This window comes from Artemia franciscana, unplaced genomic scaffold (genome assembly GCF_032884065.1).
Source record: "Artemia franciscana unplaced genomic scaffold, ASM3288406v1 PGA_scaffold_64, whole genome shotgun sequence".
NCBI classification, from domain to species: domain Eukaryota; kingdom Metazoa; phylum Arthropoda; class Branchiopoda; order Anostraca; family Artemiidae; genus Artemia; species Artemia franciscana.
The window spans coordinates 145595-164760 of record NW_027062702.1 but is presented as its reverse complement, the minus strand read 5'-3'; the positions used below and the strand labels follow the sequence as shown (position 1 = coordinate 164760).

Below are 19166 nucleotides of genomic sequence, written 5' to 3'. Positions count from 1 at the left end.
TCACTAATAGGTGTTAAATGAAATGGGAAGGGGAAAGAGGTGGGCAGGGGCTAAAGGATTGAAAGAAAAACAGAGGGATAATGTAAGAGATAGAATAGAAGATATTCAAGATTATTTGGATCGTGCTCTTGCTTATATTCCTTTAGCATTCTAATGTAATCTTATATTTAGTTTATTCATCAGAAAGGAAACCAAACCATTAATTTACGTATATTCTTTTATATCGAGGAGTTTTTCGAAAGCTCCCATGAACGATTAGCCAAAATTTCTAATTTCAAATCAACAAACAAATTAATAAAACATTCTGTTTCTCAGCCTACTAGGTAAAACCCCAACCACATAACCCAAATGAAAGAACTAAAAGAATCAAGAGTAAAAAATTCCCTTTAAGTATTTATCTGCGGAGGGAATATTTCATAGAGGGAGGAGGTTCCCAAGGGGAATTTTTGGTGAAGGGTTGGATTTTTTCCAGTTGAATTATCTAACGGAGATTTTCCGCAAAAGAGAGCTTGCTTCAAAAGCTCATTTTTTTTATTATTTGTTGCTATTTTTTCTTAGCTCTAGCTCTAGCTTAGCTTAGCTCTATGAGCTGGTGGAGATCCTTGTCAAAATATTTTTTTTTTTATTTTCTCTTCGTTTGCCCAATGGTTAAAAATATCCGTTGATTTCTAGATAATAATTTCTTGTCTATTGTTTCACCTCATACATCTTTTTTGTAATTTTTTTTTTTTTTGCAAGTATTTTATTTCTAAAAGTGAATGCATTTCTTCTCAAAATAAAGCCTATGCAGAAAGCTATAATTTGACGCTATTTTCAGGTCTATCTAAATCAGGATGGTGAAAATTCTGTTCTTTTTTGTCAAAAAGTAATGTGAACAAAACCCTTCATTTTACGCGTCAATTTTATAATATTAATTTTGATTTTCTTATCACTCATACAAGTTTAATCTAAAAAAATGCAGAACAAATTGTGAAAATATATTTGGGTAGATGGATAAAATAGATTCAAATCTATTGATTAATAACAAAACTAACTCGTTAAGTTATGGGGAAAAGTTTCAATCTCCTTTAAAAAAAAAACAGTAATCGATCAGATGATCAATATAGAAAAAAAGACTTTTGCCAGCTTTGCCTCTTACTCAGACTATCACTCTTGGGTTTTTCTTCAATTAGCCATGGCCCTTAACTCTTTTATTCCAAGCCCACCAACTTGGTTTTAGTTCTAAAATCTATTTCTTTTAAATTTGCCTAATGATGGAGATCCATTAGAGGTGAGAAAGAAAAAGGACAACAAATAAATTCGTTTGTCAGTTGACTTTTGACTATTAAATGAAGGATATTAGCTTAATTCAGGAATGTTCGGATTTCATAATTTAAATTATGTTATGAAAGAAAGAGAAGAAGAGGTAAAAAGTAAAACAACAGTAAAAACACATCAATTTAATTATATTTAAAAGAAAATTACAATTCAAAATAACTTTTTGAACAAAATTGAATATTTAAGTATAATTTTAAATAAAACTGAAATTTATAACTGAAATTAAACTAAAATACAAAAAAATTTTCTTGATTCCAGTGTGAGGCGCTACAACTTTGAAAACAGAAGCCTGTTTTTTCATTTAAAAGGTTGAAGTATTTATTTACGGACGTTAACAGTCCATAGGAGAAATTTATGTACTAAAATCAATAATATTGTTCTTATTTGAGAAATTTTAAATTTCAGCAAATGACTCACCCCAAATTCATCTGTCCAAAATGTCTGTGAGACAAATCACAACCATACCACCTAGAAGGAAATATCCTCTCCATGTGATCATGCTGACAAGCCATCTAGATCTGCGTTTTCCCAGCTGGGGCAACTGTCAAAAGTTGGCATGAGAGCCTACCTGGTGTTGGTTACTACCCGAAGAAAATATAGAGATTGGCAAAATCTACAGTCAGTATTCTTGCTGTTACCTAACCGGTGTAATTGAAGCTGAAACCGATATGACAGGTATAAATACGTCTGGGAAAGCTTAGCCTTTAAATAAACAAGAAATATGGGTGTTTAGCCATTGAGGGGGGAGGGGGAGTGGAGGGGAGGTGGCTTTTGAGAGGTGAAAATGAATCGAATAAAAGGTATTACATACACAAGAGCTACTCTCCATGTAGAATTATTATTCAAGTTTTTAACACATTTGAAATAGTGTTTTTTTTTTTGCCAATATTCATCACAGTCAGTCATTTTAAACTTGATATATTCGAGGCTACTTAGCACAATCGGTACTACGACGGACCAGACAATGGAAAAAAAAACACAGAAAAATATGTTATTAAAGTAATAAATGGGTATGTTAGGAGAATGGCGAACACTGTCAGGATAAGAAGTTTTATTTTGAAAACGTGCATACACTAAGTGATACTAACCGCAGAAATGACTTTCCAACCCCCTCCGTTTTAATGTGCAAATATATACCCTGAATTGCATATAGGTAATAGATTTCCTATTATTTAGAAATACCATAAGAACAATTTTTATTGCAGTGTTGTTAACAAAATGTCAGACAAAATAGATACTACGCTACCAAACCGTATAAGTAATTACAGATCTCGTAAAGCGAAAGTATAAAACACCCAAAGAGTCCTATTATTTCAAAATATCACTGTTACTAAAATGTGACAATTAACCAGGTTTAGTATTACTTTAGTTGTGATCTGGATATATTAATCACAAGTCTCACTGCGTCAAAATTTGATTTTTCCTACGTTCATTTCTGTTTTTTTTTTTTTTTTTTTTTTTTTTTTTTTTTTTTTTTTTTTTTTTTTTTTTTTTTTTTTTTTTTTTTTTTTTACAGCCTATTTTCTGAATCCGATCAATTTTGAATCCCACAAATAACAGGAGAATAGTATCCATCCGTGTCTCTGAAACTTTGTGCTTAAGTGAAGGCTCTTTGAACCTCACTCCTATTAGAACCATGACCGTTTTTCAAATTGAATGTTTTTTTGTTTGCTTTTTTTTTTACTTCCGGTTGCCCGAGATCCTTGTCGAAATATCTGTTTTTCTTTTAACCTTTCTTTATTTCCCCAAGGCTTAAAATCACCCTCGATTTCTAGATTATCATTCCTTGTTTTTGTCAAATTTCATGCAACTTTTAAGTAAAAAAAACTTTTTTTTTGCAAAAGCCTTTTATTTCCAGATGTGCATCGATTTCCTATCAAAAGTCCTACCTGTAGAAACAGCTGTAATTTGACACAAGTTGCATCTGAGTTCAAATTTCAAAAGAAATTCTTTTGTCCTTTTTTTTTCAAAATAGTAACGTCAACAAAACCCTACGTTTTATGTCCTTAGGACATGTAATCTTATTGTAAAAGCCTGTGAGATTCGCCTGAAAATTTGTAAAATTTAAAATTTACCGAAAACTAAATATATTTTGAACGTTTTAAGTTTTATAACGCTCATAAATCCAAAGTTGCCTAAGCTTTGAAAAACGGATGTCAGTATATACTAAACCATTAGTCTATGTTGTTCATTACTTCCCAGTAATTCTGCTTAATGTGATTATTTTCATTTTTTTCTTCTATTATGACAGATAAAAACATACGAATCGAAATGAAGTTTGTTAATTGTATGATTCATTTTTGTTTAAAGCTTAAATTGTTATTTAACATTATTTTTTCTCGTTTTTTATTTAATATAGCTCTTTACTTTTCTATGAAAAACTTCTTTGTTGGTAAGAGTTTAAAAATTAATTTTACAAAAACAAAGTGGATTTTTGCTGGGTTTTCTTTAATAATTTTTTTTAAAAGTCAATTCTCCCTCCTCTTGACTAAAGGCTAATAAAAAGATTACATATCAAAAATAAAATGGATGTTGTCTTGTCACAGATAATATTTTAGCATTTATTCCCAAGTTTTTTCAATAATGATTTTTTATCGGTTTAGTCTTTTCTTTCAGTTTCTATGCATCATTTGGGCTAAATATGGGACCATTTGGGTTGGGTGGGGATGGGATATTTTAACAACCAACTGGATTGGTATATTTGAAAAAAAACACGACAAAAGGAATTCAGTAGTGTGTCAACTTTCCCTATATCAATTATGAATTTTCGTATTAATTTACCAGAATTGCTGTTAATATGCTGTATTTCCTTTTGTCTGTCCATTGTTGTTGCCTCCCATGTGTTGGTATTGTATTGGGTGGGCACAATGTGTAGGAGGTTCGGTTGGGGGTGTTGAACCCCTTTAACGTGTAACTTTTTCTGGTTTCACATTCCATTTACTTCAGCCATATTCTTGTTCCCTCCGAGCCTTTAGTCTCTCAAAATAACAATTTTGGGGACATTTATAGGAACGTGCAATGTCATCGAGTCACCAAGTTCTATAGGGATCCCCTGGAAGAAGATTGGGTTTTTACAAAGTGAACCAGGGTTAAATATCTTCGAGTGTTACCTTTATAAATGTATGATTATGGTAAGAACACAGGATATGACTCGTTTTTTTTTATAATTTACTTTTAACTTTTTGTTATTTTTTTTCGTTACCCTAGTAGCTAAATATCTCGACACATGTCCTTATGACTATGGACTGAAACAAGTGTCATTTCGAACAGTCAAACCAGCTGGTAGAATGTAACACGTTCGATACTATGTAAGAAGTCGGACTGTTAGATTGCATGTTGTATACTTATTTTAAAGGGCAACACAAGTCATATCTGAGCCTTTGACAATGCAGCAGCCCCCCGCTCAGAACTAAGGGGGCAGGATCTTTCAATCCTTTCACTTTACATTTCACAATAGTTCCTTGTAATAATATTAATCTTAAAAATGTATTGAATTTGTAGTAAATAAACAACTTATTTCTTCAGAAGTAAGGGAGGAGGAGATTATAGGACCCTACATAGAGAGCAGCTCTTGTATATGTAAGACTTTTCCATTTTTCAGGGCAAATTTTTAACAAAAAATAGATTGATGAAAAGCCTTGCTAAAATGATCTACAAGTGGAACAGGAGGGTGGGGCATACCATAGTTTTCAATGTCCATATTTTTCTCTTTAATATTACATTTTGCTACGCATTTTTGTCTGAAAAATTGGTAAGTGGATAAAATTAGAAAGAAATAAATATTACAAAACGCATGAAGAGGTTCAACTTTTGATAGTTTTGCTTTTCATCTGATCCCTAGTAAAAAGAAGTTGAAATGTTTTAAATCTAAAGAACACAAATAATTTAGTTTACCCAAAGCTAGTTTAGAAGAAGGCTATAGAAGCCTGCATAAAGTGTAGTTTATGTATATATATTGATCAATTCTCTTCAGTCAAATCATTTTGTAGGGGAAATAAGGTATTTGACCGATGTTAAACTTCAGTTTGTTGTGTTTTACCCTACGTTTTTTTAAACAGAGGATTTTTTATACAGCAATACCCGTCTTATACGAGTAAAGACAAATCAAAATAGATATTCAAGCAAAAATAATGGGCATAGGTACGGACATCAACAGGGTAGTGCATACCCACCGTTTACAATGATTTTCGTTTAGTTAACGTTTTTCTCTCCAAGTTTTTCAAAGTGCCCATCTTTTTTGGGGTTCTCAAATAGGCTGGGCAACCTTAGTTACAAGGCCACTTTCGAAAATGTCAATGGAGATGCTGAACTATATCAAAACATACTTAGTGGATTTAGAGTCTCAAAAAATTACATCAGCAATGTCTTAGGAAAGGCTGGTAGTACTAATAAAAAGTTTGCACAATTTGGGGAATGTTTAACTAGCAGAAAACACGATATGCATCATTGTTGTCAAAAATATGTATCTGCAATATATGAGAAGCGGCTGAAGATATCAATATGAATCTTTCATGGAATGTTCTAGAAATACTGAACTAAATTATAAGGCATTGTGTACCTCCAGGTGTTCTAAATTAGCTTTTATGAGATCTTAGGAGCGGCTAACGGAAATAAGTTGGTACTTTCTGGGAATATTGTGGTAGAAATTAATCAAAAGACACACTATGTGCTTCCAAGTTTTCAAGAGGGCATATTTGTAATATTTTGGGGATTTTTAATGGTATTATATTGAAACATTCAGGGTACTATAATTAGGTTAATGAAAAATGTCAAACGACGCTTTGCGTCGTAGATCCGTATAACAGGTAGATTTGCAATGTCTCTGGAATAGCTAAGGGTATCTTGTTGAAACTTCCATCAAGTTTGGATACAGATGTTGTACTAAATCTAGAGACATCACATTGTATCAATGTTGTCAGAAAGTATATATCTGTAGTATCTCAAGAATATCTCTGGGTATTGAACAATTGTTCATATGGTTTAGTAGTAGCATGTTTTAACCCATGCATCTTTTTTATACTTGATACACTGCTTTAAATTGAAACTTCTGGGTACTGTAATTAGGGTGCTGGACAATTTGAAAAAACACTTTTTGTCCCAGCTCTGTATAACAGGTGGATTTGAAACGTCTCTGGAAAGGCTAAGGGTATCTTATCCTTAACTGTTTTGTACACAGTTTAGTTCAACAGTCACCATTCACTTTCAATTACTGGTGAGAAGGCTGTTGAAGTCTCTGCTAGTGACGGAGGTATATCCAAGTTGTCTAAGGGTGCATCTACAAAATATCAGAAATACCTAAGTGCATTAAGCTGATATTCAGTGCCTGAAGAGGGGTAGGTTTTACAAAATCATAAGACAGTATATGGACATATTCTGTGTAAATGGTGTACCTGCAATATTTCAGGAAAATCTAAAGGTATTAAGTGGCAGACTATGACTACGTGCTGATTTAAATCAAAATAAATTATATACTTCCAATTTTTCACAAGGGGACATCGTCAACATCTCGGGAATAGCTAAGGATAATCAGTTAAAACTGTCAGGGAACAATGAGGGTAATATCTAACTAAATCCTAAGACTATATATACACACGTTTTCGAAAACGTTTAGATAATATACAGTATTTATTTTTAAAAAATCGCTATCACAAGCCCACAAAGGGCCGAATTAGGTCTTTGAAATCGAAAAATCACATGGTTACACAAACATTGGCAAAATTACAAAAACAACAACGAAAGATTGTGAGTAAATAATTTAGCTGTAAAAAGTCAATGAAAAAGTATGTATGAAAAAAAAGTATGAAAAAAGTATGAAAAAAAGATGATAAGGGACATTAAAAAAAGTGGAGGGGGAAATAAGTGAATAAGAACAATGCGATAAAAATATACATAAAAATTAAAAGGCACACTAAATAAGTGTCAATAATTCAACGGCATAAAGTAAATAAAAAAGTTAATAAGATATAAACTGGTAGAAGAGGGGGAGGGATGGACAAAAATAAGCGAATAAACACAAAAAGGAAAACGAAATATACAATATATAAAAGTTAAAAGGGATTCAAAATAGAGTTGGGGGGGGGGGAACAAACAAAAATGCAAGAACCTGGACCGGACCATCTGACAATAAAAAAACTAAAAACAGGCGAAACTCGTGGGATATTTTATTCATTTTTCTGTGATGAAAGGGGAAATTTTTTTTAAATATCTGGATGCAATAAAGTGAATGGGGGACAAAATAGGGATAGGCTCTGAAACAGCCCCAAGCGTCCGTAATGTGGGTTGGGAGTTAATTATTACAAACTTAAAGGTTTGACGACTATTTTTTTTTGTCTGACAAATCTTAATTGGAATTTTTATTTGGTTTTCTACTAGTTCATCCAGGGGCAAGTAATTTCGAGTGAAAACTATATAAATTTGGGACTTAAAATTATCTCGTTTTATTTGGATTTGTTCCTATCATCATTTTTTTCACCCATAACACAAGTATGTATTATATAAGAGAACTCGATAAAAATTGCTTTAGATAATTTAGCTTCAGCTTTGAATCACTTTTTCTCACCCTTAATTAATGCATACATTATTAAATATTGTGAACCTTTATCCTATATTTGATGTTAAGTACATTTAAATTGAAATTGAAAATTTTATACTAGTATTTACTGATTTTTTTTTTGCCAAAATAGACAATTAAATTTTTTCCAAGTCCGTATTAAATATTTTTGAAGCAACTAATCAAATAAACCAAATTTTTGAAACGAAATACAATATTTGTAGTAAATTCTGAACTATAAATTATAAAAATTGATTCTTATTTTATTTTGACCGACACTTATTTTTATTTTTATTTTGACCGACACTTATTTTACTGTCAACGCTACCTATGTTTGAAATACATGCTGTTTTTTTTCCTTTAAGATTCCTTTCCGGCTTGATTCCACCGCCTTTTAGGAATCTCTCCCGTTTGGTAGCCGAACAGAATCTTCCACTTACAAGACTATCTGCACAGATCCATAATCGACATAAGCCAACAATGAGGCTGGATTTTTCGCCTGACATCGTCTGCGCTAAGGCTTACAATACCCTACCGCTGGAACTGAGAGGTAGGAGCTGCCTTGCTTCTTTCAAAAAGAGAATAAAAAATTATCTTGTTTTGAACTAGTTTTAATTGAATAAAGAATTTAAATATTTATGTGATTTTAGCCATAATTGAGTTTTTTTGTGTGAGGATTGGAGTGGTTTGCTCCTGGATGAAAAGGCGGGAACTTGTAAGGATGTTTTTGTTGGTAGGGGCCATAGTTATATCGAGAAGTGGAGGCAGAGCCATACTGTGTATTTAGTTTTGAAGCAATAAGGGACTCAGCATGCATTTGTTGTTGCATAGAGATGAGAGATTATGTATGTTATAACTACTATAATTTTTTTTTTATAAACCCGAGTGAACTGAACTGATCTAAAACTTTACCTCTTGTAAGGGACAGATGCTAAACATTTATTATTATTTTACAGGGACGTAATGTCATCGAGTCGCCGAGTTCTATTGCAATCCCCTTAAAGAGGATTGCATGCTGGCAGTAATTCTACATTTTGACTGCGCATGCTTTTGCGAGGCTCTTAGTACTTTTGTTGACAGAAGATCGGGGGTGAGTAAGGTATTTAAGCCTTATATAAAATGCACATTAACTCCAACTAGATTAAAATTTAATTATTGGCCATCTGAATAACAAATAATAGTCTGCAAACCAACAGTACATCATTAAAGGAAGGGAAACCGGTTGTGGTAGTTCATTATATAGTATTTTGATACCTTAATAGAACAAGGTGAACATCCCTGTCGATCCGTTTTATGGTCTTTTCCAATATACAAATCAATTAATGTGCAAATCCCCCCTCGTCTTTTTTATGATATTCAGGATGTTTCTGCTAATCACATAATCAGCTAATCTCAACCTCATTGCTAATAAGCTAATCCCATTTACTTGTATTTTATCTCCATTTTAAAATTTTTTTCTGTATTATTTATTATACAAAAAGAATATAATCAGTTTAATATAGAAACATAGGGGTGTGATTGCATTGATTAAATGAGATACTGCTAGGGTTAAATATGACAAAATCATTGGAGAAGGTTTATTGAGGCATTTATTATGTAAGAGGACTTTACAAAAATTCTTTTTATAAAATTTACCGTTGTATTATTTTTTCTTACCCTTAATTGATGCATTCGTTTTAATATATTGGAATATGTGTATTATATTCCGTGTTTAGGACATATAAATTGAAATTAAAAATTTCCAACTAGTATTTACTGATGATTTCGTAATTTTTTTTTTGCCAGAATAGACTTCAAATTTTTTTTTGTCAGGTCTATATAAAATATTGTGGGTACAACGAATCGGATATGCCAAATTTTTGAGGCAAAAATGAATATTTCGTATTAAATTCATAAGTATAAAATATGACAATTGATAATATAATTTTACTGGCATTTCATTGTCAACGCTACCTATGTTTCAGATATACGTTTGTTTTTTTTATAAAGAATATAGATGGCAATATGAGATTCTTATAAATGACAGATTTGTTGTATTTCCAATCCCAACGTGCCATCACAACTTTATGTTAGTATTGTTTTGGATAAGTAGTAGTAGTAGTAGTAGACAGGTTTAATAGCAAAAACTTGACAGCTATTGCTGATATGTGTTTCTTTACAACATATTCAAAATCAAACTACGCTTGTAAATATAAATAAAATGATATAAATTAAGTGATAAAGCTAACGTGTGAATATGATGGCTGAGCCCATTATTCTATCATTTTGTTGCTTCAACTCAAAACATAATAATTAAAATCAGGTTTTGCGTGACCCAATGCTATTCTGTCAACATCTTCCTTTTCTCTGGTTTCATTTATATTATATACATTTCAACAGCATTTACCCCTATTTATCTTTTCAAATAAATAGATGTCATTCGTTTAAAAGGAAAGTAAAAATTCCATACGTACTATAATTTTTTTTTAAATCCTCGATCACTCTTCATCATTGTGTTATATTCTTTCCAAATTCGATGTATAATCTCTAAAGTTTGTTGCATATACTACTGTTTTTCTCACCGCGTTAGTTTTACCATTTTCTTAAAGCAGTAAATGTATATAGTTTTTTGTTAATGTTCACTTTTTGTTGTTTTTTTAATAAGAATTTTGCAAACTTCAAGTTTGAACGGTCGCATTAAATTCTCAAAACTGTCTACTGTAGATTCTTTATTGCTTTTTTCACATTATATTTCACAATATAGGATCTGTTTTCTTTCTGCAAAAGCTATAGTCAAACAGTTCCTAAATTGTTCAATAGCCCCTACCCCCCAATTCTTTCGGTAAGCCACTCATGAGAAATATCCTTGTGCCTGAAGGTACAGCTATGTACAGAATTGACATATTTTCATAAATTATAATTTTCTTTCTTATTCCTAGAGACTTCACGTAAAATGTCGCAGTAAAATGATATAGCTTTTTTTGAGAATTACTCCTTTTATATAAGCAAGAAAAAAATAGTATAAACTTTTTAATGGTTATTACCTTGTAAAATGTTATTTCAAAGCCAGGTAAAAAGTAAACTTTAAATATAATTAAGAACATGGCATTTTTCAGTAAGAAAAGTGGAGGATTATAGCTTCTATTTCTCCTTCGAGGGGGTTGACCATGGATAATAAGAGTTTGAGTTTGTTGAAACCATAGATGATGAGTATCGTCTTATGTTCAGGGTAAGGTACGAGTTTAACTTGAAAATCCTTAAAAATTTTTTATTACCCTGATGCTTCAAAAGTAAATGGCTTTTGCCTCTTACTCAGACTATTGGTCTTGGGTTTTTATGGCACTTGGTATTAACCAAGTGACATATAGCAATCGGCAATTCTGTCGGTCTGTCTGTCGGTCCCGGTTTTGCTACTTTAGGCACTTCCTGGTAAGCTAGGACGATGAAATTTGGCAGACGTATCAGGGACGGGACCAGCTTAAATTAGAAATAGTTGTTTTCCCAATTTGACCATCTGGGGGGGGGGGAGTGGGGGGCCGGTTAATTTGGAAGAAATAGAAAAAATGAAGTATTTTTAGCTTATGAATGGGTGATGGGATCTTAATGAAATTTGATGTTTGGAATGATATTGTGTCTCAGAGCTCTTATTTTAAGTCCCAACCGGATCTGATGACAATGGGGGGAGTTAGAGGGGGGAAACCTAAAACTTGGAAAACACTTAGAGTGGAGGGATCGGGATGAAACTTGGTGGTAAAAATAAACACAAGTGCTAGATACATGATTGACATAAACAGAACGGATCTGGTCTCTTTGGGATAGTTGGGGAGGGGGGGTTATTTCCGAAAAATTAGAAAAAATGAGGTATTTTTAACTTTCGAACAGGTGATGAGATCTCAATGAAATTTGATATTTAGAAGGATATCGTGGCTCAGAGCTCTTATTTTAAACTCGAACAGACCTGGTGACATTGGGGGGGGGGGGGAGTTGGGAGGGGGAAACCTAAAACTTGAAAAACACTTAGAGTGGAGGGTTCGGGATGAAACTTGGTGGAAAAAATAATCACGAGTCCTAGATACATGATTGACACAACCGGAACGGATCTGCTCTCTTTGGGGTAGTTGGGGGAGGGGTTAATTCTGAAAAATTAAAAAAATGAGGTATTTTTAACTTACGAACGGGTTATCGGATCTCAATGAAATTTGATATTTAGAAGGATATCGTGTCTCAAAGCTCTTATTTTAAATCCTGACTGGATCTGGTGACGTTGGGGGAAGTTTGGGGTGGGGGAACCTAAAATCATGGAAAACGCTTAGATTGGAGGGATCGGGATGAAACTTGGTGGGAAAAATAAGCAGAAGTCTTACATACGTGATTTACATAATTGGAACGGATCTGATCTATTGGGGGGAGGGGGGTTGATTCTGAAAAATAAGAAAAAATTACGTATTTTTAACTTACGAAGGAGTGATCGGATCTTTATGAAACTTCATATTTAGAAGGACCTCGTAACTCAGATCTCTTATTTTAAATCTCAACCGGATCAAGCGTAATTGGGGGGGGGGGACCGGAAATCTTAGAAATTACCTAAAGCGGTGAGATCAGGATGGAACTGGATAGGAAGAATAAAAACCTGTCTAATATACGTGACTGACATAACTGGACCGGATCTGCTCTCTTTGGTCGAATTGGCGGGGGGGGGGGGGGGGTAATTTTGAAAATTGATGTATTTGTAACTTACGAAAGGGTGACCAGATCTTAATGAAATTTGATATTTAGAAGGATCTGGTGCTTTGAAGTTCTTATTTTAAATTCTGACCAGATCTTGTGACGTTGGAGGGAGTTGGAGGGGGAAACTGGAATTCTTGGAAAACGTGAAAATTGGGGTATTTTTGTCTTACGAATAGATGATCGGATCTTAATGAAATATGATTTTTAGAAAGAATTCATGTCTCAGAGCTCTTATTTCAAATTCCGACCAGATCGTTTGACATTGGGGGGAGTTGGACGGGGAAATCTTGGAAAAACACTTGGAGTGTAGGAATCGGGATGAAGCTTGGTGGATAGAATAAACAAATGTCCTTGATACGTGATTGACAGAATCGTACTGGATTCGATCTCTTTGGGGGAGTTGGGGGGGAGGGGTTCAGTGATTTGGCGAGTTTGGTACTTCTTGACGTGCTAGGACGATGAAAATTGATAGGCGTGTCAGGGAGCTGCACAATTTGACTTGATAAAGTCGTTTTCCCAGATTGGACCATCTGGGGGGCTAAGGGGAGAGGAAAAATTAGAAAAAATTAGGTATTTATAACTTACGATTGGGTGATCGGATCGTAATGAATTTTGATATTTAGAAGGACATCGTGACTCAGAGCTCTTATTTTAAATCCTGACCGGCATTAAGCCTCTTATTTTCCTTTTTAAATCAATCTATTGATTCATAGAATTTTGTTAGAGCTCATACCATATGAGCTCTTGGCTCTTGTTTCAATTAGCCATGGCTCTTAACTCTTTTATTCTAAAGGCACCAACTTGATTTTAATTCTAAAATCTACCTGTTTTAAATTCGCCTAAAGACACAAATCCATTAGAGGCGAGAAAGAAAAAAATAACGACAAATTATTTAGTTTGTCAATGAATTTCTGTCAATTAAATGAAGGATATCAACTTAATTCAGAAATGTTTAGATACCATAGTTTAAATTATGCTATGAAAGAGAGAGAAGATGATGCAAAAAGTAAAACAACGGAAAGAAACACATCAATTCAATTATATTTAAGACAAAATTTAAAAATAACTTTAAAAGTTGTTTTTCCGATTCGACCATCTGGGGGGCTGAAGGGAGAGGAAAATTAGAATAAAATAGGTATATATAACTCACGAGTGGGTCATCGGATCTCAATAAATTTTCATATTTAGAAGGGCATCGTGGCTCAGAGCTATTATTTTAAATCCCAACGGGCATTAAGCCTCTGATTTTCCTTTTAAAATCAATCTATTGATTCTTAGAATTTTGCTAGAGCTCATACCATATGAGCTTTTAGCTCTTGTTTTATTAAATATTGATCCACTGATTGATTGCTGTCTTTTTTGAAGTGATTGAACCTAACGAGTCAGTTTTTTTAATAATCAATTGCCTAGAATTTATGTTTTTCATCTATCTAATTATATTTTCATAATTTGTTTTGCATTTTTATAACAGTAAAATTGTATGTTTCGACTGGGATCTCCACCAATCTACTGTAAAAAAAAAATTACAACAAAAAATCGAACAAAAAAAAAACAACATTTGAAGCAAAATCTGTTTAGCGGAAAATCTTTTCCGTAAGAAAATTCCGCTGGAAAACCCCTTACTCTCTACGGACTTTTCATCTGCGGAAAATCACTGAAGGAAATTTTTGACATTAGCTTATTTCTTTAAATCTTTTCTTTGGGTTTTATGGTTGGGGTTTGAGCTCCGTTATTGGATTGAGAAACAGAATATTTTAATTGATTTACTTGTTGTTTTGAAATTAGGGATTTTGGCAAATCGTTCATGTGAGCTTTCAAAAGACTCCTAGATAAAGAAGAATATACAAAAATTAATGGTTTGGTTTCCTTTCTGATTAATAAACTAAATAGAAAATTACAGTAAAATGATAAATGAATATTTTGCGAAAGTAAGATCCAAATAATCGTAAATATCTTCTATTCTATCTTTTACATCATCCCTCTGTTTTTCTCTCTATTCCTAGCCCCCTCTACACCTCGTTCCTCTTTCATTTATCACCTCTATTAGTAAATACATTTCTTAACCTTTTACTTGGCGCTCCTCTTTTCGTTCTGCACAATACTTTCATATTCCCTTTGACAATGATAATTCTAGTTTTATCTCATCTTTTAAAGTTGTCAAAGATTTTTTTTTACATCTGGTTTTATATTCATAGCTGTCAACTATTTTATTCAGTCTGAGAAATCACTCTTTATTAAAAAAAAAAATCGCAGTCTTTAAATTGTGATAATGTATATCATAGCTTCACATATCTCAATCCATTGGGTCAATTATAAGATCTTCAAAGAAAACATCCTTACCGTATAATTTACAAGACATTTTAAAGTTTATTTTTTCAGTCACGGTTCTCATGGGAGTAAGGTCCACAGAGTCATTCACTTACGCACAAAGTTTCAGAGACACTGATGGATACTATACTCCTTTTATTTGTGGGATTCAGAATGATCCCATTAGGAAAAAAGGCTCTGTAAAAAAAAAAAAAAACAAAAAAAAACAGATTATGACTCTGTGAGACTTGTGTTTAAAATATTGAGTTCAAAATTAATGTATCAGGAAGTATTACTAAACCTGGTCAATTGTCCAATTTTAGTAAAAATAATATTTTGAAATAATAAGACTTTTATGGGCGTTTTATACTTTCACTTAACGAGATCTGTAATTACTTACAGGGGTCGGTAGCGTAATGTCTATTTTGTCGAGATTTCGTTATAACTGTTTATAACACAAATTTTTCTAATATTTTTCAAAATAATCGAAAATGTATTGCATATATGCAATTCAGGGTATATATTAGTACACTAAGGAGGGAAGGGGGTTGTAAAGTCATTTCTGTGGTTAATGAATTACTTTATTGTGGTTAATGAATTAGTGAAATTAATTAGTGAAATTAATGAATTAAGTGAATTAGTGGATTAATGAGTGGAATTAATTAGTGAAATTAATTAGTGGAATTAATGAGTGAATTAATTAGTGGATTAATGAATTAGTGAAATTAATGAATTAGTGAAATATTGTGGTTAATGAATTAGTTTTCAATATAAATCATCTTACCCTGACAGTGTACTCCCTTCTCCTGATAAACTCATTTATTGCTTTAATCACATATTTTTCTGTTATTTTTTTCCATTGTTTAATCCGTTCTAATGCTGCTTGTGTTGATTAGCCTCGAATATATCCAGTTTAAAATTAGTGACTGTGATGAATATTTGCAAAAAAAAAAAACACTTTCAAATGTTAAAAATTTGAATAATAATCCTACATGGAGCGTAGCTCTTGTGTATGTAATACTTTTCATTTGATTCATTTTTCAGGCTAAATATTTTACCAATGATAAACTTGAATTTCCACTTTTTGTTGTGTCTGATTTTCGCAAGCAGAAACCCCTATGCTCCACAGACAAAAGATAGATAGATGAAAAGTCTTGCTAAAATATGGAAAAGTTTTAAGTGGAACAGGAGGGTGAGGCATACCACCATTTAGCTACGTCCACACTTTTCTCTTTGATATTGCATTTGATTGCTCAATTTTGTCTTAAAAATCAATAAATATATAGAATTAAAAAGGAAAAAATATTGCTCAACATATGAAGAGGGCTGCAACTTTTGATTGTTTTGCTTTTCGTCTGATCCTTTGTAAAAAGAGAACTTTGAAATGTTTTATATTTAAGCCAAAGTTATATTTAATTATTCCAGTTTAATTTTTTTAGAGTTAAAATTTATTAGAGGGTTACAGGCGCCCATGCCCTCTTTCTCGCAGATAGTCTATGTGTCATATAACCATGCCTCTTGGGCTTACACAGCCCCCCCAGAGAGTGGGGGGTAGGGCTGCCATTTTCGCCTTGGGGCCTATAGTTATTTTGGAAGAGGTGATCATGTCAACTTTGGAGGATGGTCGTTTGATTGATAATTTAGAATTCTAGTTTCGTTTTTAAGAGCTAAAAGTGATTGGAGGGCAATAGGCCCCTGGAGCTTGGGGGACGATGGTTGTAAGTTGTGCCCCAGGGGTATATAAGGTTATTTTTGAAGGGGTGGTGATATATACGCTGGAAGAGGCTGATTGGATATTAAAAGTTTTCTTTGCTAAATCGATTAAAGTGCAGCTAGCCCCTCTAGCTTCCTTCCCCCAAAATATATCTGATCAGAATTTTGAGATAGTTTTTTTTTGTTTAAAATAGTCCACTTGTCATATAACACTTCCTTTGTGGTTTACACTGGACCCCAAAGCTTACGGGAAAGGACTATAAATTTTGCCCTGGGGGTATATTAGGTTATTTTAGAAGGGGTGGTCATATCAACTTTGAAGGAGGCTTGTTTCATAAGAAATCGGAAGTTCTAGTTTCCCTATCTTATGAGTCAAAAGTGATTGAAGAGCAACAGCCCCTCCATGCCCTCTTTTTCCCAAGTATATCGAATGGAAATTTTGAGAGAGCAACGTTGTTCAAAATAATCCCTGTCAAACAGTTCGTGGTAACGAACTGTAGTAAGGAGCGACCCGGCTCAATAGTAACCAAAACTCTAAAAAATTGAATTTTGATATCAATAGCTACATCAAAACAATTGCATTTTAGTGCTGATTTTAAATATATAAGTTTCATCAAGTTTAGTCTTACCCATCAAAAGTTACGAGCCTGAGAAAATTTGCCTTATTTAGGAAAATAGGGGGAAACGCCCCCTAAAAGTCGTAGGATCTTAACGAAAATCACACCATCGCATTCAGCGTATCAGAGAACCCTATAGCAGAAACTTCAATCCAGCGTATCAGAGAACCCTACTGTAGAAGTTTCAAGCTCCTATCTACAAAAATGTGGAATTTTGTATTTTTTGCCTGAAGACAAATCACGGGCGCATGTTTATTTGTTTGTTTGTTTTTTCTTTTTTCCCCAGGGGTCATCGTATCGACCAAGTGGTCCTAAAATGTTGCAAGAAGGCTCATTCTAACGGAAATGAAAAGTTATAGTGCCCTTTTTAAGTGACCAAAAAAATTGGAGGGCATCTAGGCCCCCTCCCACGCTCATTTTTTCCCAAAGTCAACGGATCAGAATTTTGAGATAGCCATTTTGTTCAGCATAGTCGAAAACCATAATAACTATGTCTTTGGGGATGGCACTCCCTCATAATCCCTGGGGGAGGGGCTGCAAGTTACAAACTTTGACCAGTGTTTACATATAGTAATGGTTATTGGGAAGTGTACAGACGTTTTCAGGGGGATTTTATTTTGTTTGGGAGTGAGGCTGAGGAGAGGAGGCTATGTTGGAGGATCTTTCCTTGGAGGAATCTGTCATGAGGGAAGAAAAATTCAATGAAAAGGGCGAAGGATTCTCTAGCATTACTATAAGAAAACAATGGAAAATAGACATGAAAACCTTTTTTTCAAATGAAAGGAAGAACTAGCATTGAAACTTAAAACGAACAGAGATTATTACGCATATGAGGGGTTCTAAAAATACTTTAGCATAAAGAGCGAGGTATTTAGGAGGAGACAAATACCTTGCTCTTTATGCTAAAGTATTTTTAGTAATTTCAACTATTTATCCTACGGCCTTTCTGATTCAGGGGTCATTCTTAAAGAATTGGGACAAAACTTACGATTTAGTGTAAAGAGCGAGGTATTAACGAGGGTACAAACCCCCTCGTATACATAATAAAAATATAAGGTTATGAAAATTTGTTACGTAAGTTAATTCTTAAGTTACGTATATTTTTTACTAATAAAAACGTTCGTTAAAAATTAGAAGTTCTAGTTGCCTTTTTAAGTAACCGAAAAATTGGAGGGCAACTAGGCCTCCTTCTCCACCCCTTATTTCTCAAAATCGTCTGATCAAAACTAAGAGAAAGCCATTTAGCCAAATAAAGAATTAATATACACATTTCATTTTAATAATTTATGTGCGGAGAGCCAAAACCAAACATGCATTAATTCAAAAACGTTCAGAAATTAAATAAAAAAAAATAATTTTTCTAGCTGAAAGCAAGGAGCGACATTAAAACTTAAAACGAACAGAAATTACTCCATATATGAAATGGGTTGTCCCCTCGGCAATCCCTCGCTCTTTACGCTAAAGTTTGACTCTTTGCCACAATTCTACTTTTTAAAACAATTAAAAGCTTTAGCGTAAAGAGCGAGGGATTGCGGAGGGGACAACCCATTTCATATACGGAGTAATTTCTGTTCGTTTTAAGTTTTAATGTCGCTCCTTACTTTCAGCTAAAAAAATTATTTTTTATTTATTTAATGAAATATAAAAATGCTCCTTGGGCTGACAATGCTACCTATCTAGGGGGCAAGAGTTTTAAATTGTGACCTAGGGGCATATAAGGTTATTTTCGATGGGGTGGTCATATCAACGCTCATAGAGGCTCATTTGATATGAAATTTTTATTTTTATTTTTAAGAGTCAAAAGTGATCAGAAGGCAACTAGCCCTCCTAACGCCGTTTCCCCCGAAATGTATCTTGCCAACATTTTGAGATAGCCCTTTTGTTAAATGAAGTCCCTGTCTGATATAACAATTTCTCTGAGGTTGACACAGTCCCCTAAGATTTGGGAAAGGGCT

At 33.3% G+C, this 19166-nt stretch overlaps 1 long non-coding RNA gene across 3 annotated transcripts in view; it reads left to right on the top strand.

Moving 5' to 3' along the window:
• LOC136042102 (uncharacterized) overlaps positions 1-19166 on the top strand; it is a 152510-nt gene that overhangs the window by 24600 nt on the left and 108744 nt on the right. For 2 of the 3 annotated variants that reach the window (XR_010621174.1, XR_010621172.1), the window contains exons 2-4: positions 1723-1992; positions 8233-8417; positions 8824-8966. This is a non-coding gene — a long non-coding RNA (uncharacterized LOC136042102). The remainder of the gene's footprint in view (positions 1-1722; positions 1993-8232; positions 8418-8823; positions 8967-19166) is intronic. The other variant, XR_010621173.1, reaches the window with a different exon arrangement.